This window comes from Camellia sinensis, chromosome 1 (genome assembly GCF_055761805.1).
Source record: "Camellia sinensis isolate YWXY chromosome 1, ASM5576180v1, whole genome shotgun sequence".
Lineage (NCBI taxonomy): Eukaryota > Viridiplantae > Streptophyta > Magnoliopsida > Ericales > Theaceae > Camellia > Camellia sinensis.
Window position 1 is genome coordinate 160,701,637 of NC_138961.1, and position 3,178 is coordinate 160,704,814.

At 42.7% G+C, this 3,178-nt stretch overlaps 1 long non-coding RNA gene across 1 annotated transcript; it reads right to left on the reverse strand.

Moving 5' to 3' along the window:
* Positions 1-714: 714 nt before the first annotated feature.
* LOC145790169 (uncharacterized) lies at positions 715-1,467 on the reverse strand. The gene is made up of 2 exons (XR_014328821.1): positions 1,409-1,467; positions 715-977 (listed from the first exon to the last, which is right to left on the reverse strand). It is a non-coding gene; the product is annotated as an uncharacterized LOC145790169 (long non-coding RNA).
* Between the last annotated feature and the right edge of the window lie 1,711 nt (positions 1,468-3,178).

Consider the following 3,178-nt stretch of genomic DNA (forward strand, 5'->3'; position numbering starts at 1 on the left):
ATAGTGGGGCGAAGGTTCTTTGGTTTTTGGGTTGGTATTTGGTTGTTTGTGTGTTACTTCCGGACGCACCAGAGAATGGCGTAGCTGCCATGGTTCTTGGAGGGGGGTTGGTGGTCACCATGCTCACTTCTGAGGCTCTTGCAGTTGCAACGCCGCTCAGGCCTGCATTGGTGTTTTGGTTGAAGGTCCTCTTGGGTTGCTCCCTATCATTATCAATCAAGCCCTGCTTCAAGGCATCCTCAATCTGTACTCCCATCTCATGCAGATCTAAAAAGGTAAGGAAGGGGAGCACGATCATTTTCTGCATCAGCTTAGGCTGGAGATTGCGCACAATCATCCGAATTTGATCTTTATCAGTGGGCCTTAGGGTCATCATTGAGGCCTTGGCCCTCCATCTAGTTACGAACTCAGAAAAGCTCTCCTTGGGCTCCTGCCTTGTCGTCTCGAGGTCAGGGGTTGTAATCTCGATTTGTGTGTTATATGAGTACTATGCAATGAACGCCTCGGCCATCTCATCCCAGTTCCTCTTAACGTCATCTTTCAATTTTGCGTACTAGATGGCCACCACACCCGACAGGGTCCGGCTGAACAGAGACTATCACACCCCAAACTCGCCCCTAGAAGTTTGGCAACGAGACCGGCCAGTAATCCTAGATTACCACAGGCCTTGCTATACAAAACATAAATAAAAGGGGCTCGCGGAAGCGAAAACAATAACCACTAATAGTCCAAAGAGCTGTGCATTTATATGAACATACATTACATGCCAAAAATGTTAATTTACCCACTACATTACATCACATATAATCAAAATTCATGTACAAAACATAGGCTCACGCCATATGCACAACCAAAACTAAGCTTCCTAACGGCCTTCCTAGGCCTAGCCCCAACTCGGAGGCACCAAAACACCGGGTAGGCTTCAAAACGGCGGCTCGGCTCGGACTCCGCCTAGGCTTGACTTCCAGAATGCTCACCTATAATACATAATTACAAACAATGAGCTAGAGCTCAGCAAGTAACATAACAGTAAAGAGGTTAGTGAACGAAGTCCGACATTTTCATAAATCCACAATAAATCAATCATAAACATATATCAGTCATCAGTCATCATAAGAACATACGTAATGGCATACTCCACAGAACCTTTCATAACAGTCTATCAGTCAACAGTCTACGAGATCTCGTAACTAGTCATGGGCTTGTCCTTCCATGCCGTTCCCCATGACTCATGACGCATGGGCCTGCATGTTCCCGCCCCCATGACCCAACTATCTATGGATGCCATACTAGATTCGCAAATCAGGACATTCATTCACGGAAAACATTCTCATTTCAAAGCATAGCATAACGTAATACATTTAAAACATAGTTCATAATAACATATCTTTACAAAAATGTTACTCACAGAGGGTTTCCGAAACCGAATGCACGGTCTTCAAATCTTGACCTGCAAATATCAACATATCACACATTTCTCAATACACATTATCATTAAATCCTGTAATTCATGCACTTCATTCTTTCCTTTACTTCATTTCATGTTCATTCTAATCTTTCTTTACTTTGATTCATACTCATTTCATGTTCATAATATGATAAATGATGCAATTAACATGTTAAAATCAAGTCTGCAACTTCCCCAAAATTTTCTTGAAAAAGGCCTTCCCGCTCGAGCGCCACTTTGGCCGCTCGAGCGTACTGTAAAAAGTCCCAAAACTGCTGGGAGGCTGTTTTCACTGCTCGAGCGGGCTTCCCTCCGCTCGAGCATACAGAGCAAAAATCCGAATTTCTAGTTCTTCTTCTAAGCTTCATTCTCCTCTTTACAAAATCACTTTCCACATTTATGAAATCCAAGACCCAAAACACTTAAAACCCATCTTAAATCAACATCAAAACTTCAAATCAAAACCCATATGGAACAATAGAAGTTCAAATCTTGGAGTAAAATAGAAAATCATAAACTTGAGCATAAAAGCTTCATTCTTAAATCCATGGAGGTTCTTCCTCAAAATATGACAAATATAACCATAAATCATCTATTCATGCCATGTATGCTCAAATTAAACATATTTCCCTTTTCAATCCTCTTATTTAACACGAGATCATTGATGTATCAACCTTATTTCAGGAAATTAGAGAGGAATCCTTACCTTAATCACTTAATTGTAGAAGATTTAGCTTGACTCTCTCTTTCCTCCTCTTCTTCCCCTTTCTCACGAATTCTCTCTCTCTCTCCTTTCCAGATTTTTTTCTTCTCTTTTGTTTTTGAGTCAAAGAGTCAATAAAGGCCCTTATACTTATCTATATATCATTTATAAACAATTGTGCCAAACTTTGAGCCAAACATGGCCTAACGAATCAGACGAAATTCAGTTCGCAATTTATTTTCCCAAATGGCTCTAAAAATTCCCAGTATCACATAGGCGTGCTCAATTTCGTTTTCTGAACCCATTACGGTCATCAATTTCAGTCCCGAAGTCGTAATCTCAATAGGTATTTTCTAAGTTCAACAGATAATCTTCAATTAAATCATACTAACACATAATTAATTACTGGTAATCATCGTATACGGTTCTGGGTTGTTACAGAGACAGCTTCTGTAATCTGGTGAGGCCCATTGGCCTTAAGATATCCGAAAACAATCGTAGATGTACCATGGGATCCCCGGATCCATCGAAACGATCAATGTGTGGCATCTTGAATCGGTCCGGCAACGTCACGGTTGCGTCGGTATACCCATCCTCGATGTTCGGAATGGTCTTGACTCCTTGGGATTTCTTGAACAGCTTTTCAAGCTTGCTCAACTTCAACACGGTAGGGTCCACCTCGCACTCAAAAGGTGAATCCGGCAAGTTGATTGGCGTTTTAGATAACTGGGGTAGGATCTGGGGTAGGATCGGGGGCGGAGGTGGCCCCGTAGGAATGTCTGTATCTTCCTGGACATTAGCTGTCTCTTTGAGTGTTGGGACCCCAGGTGGGGGAGGAGTTTGATGTGAGGCTGTTGCTCCGGCTTGCTGCTGTAGCCGGGTGATTAGCTCTGCCTGTTGGGCCATGATCACGGCCTGCAGTTTGGCAAATTCCATTTGGCGGGCAGCGTCTCGCTGCATGAGTTTCATACTTTCTTGGAGTTGACGCATCATTGCCTCCATCCCTGACGTATTCTGTTGATCCATTT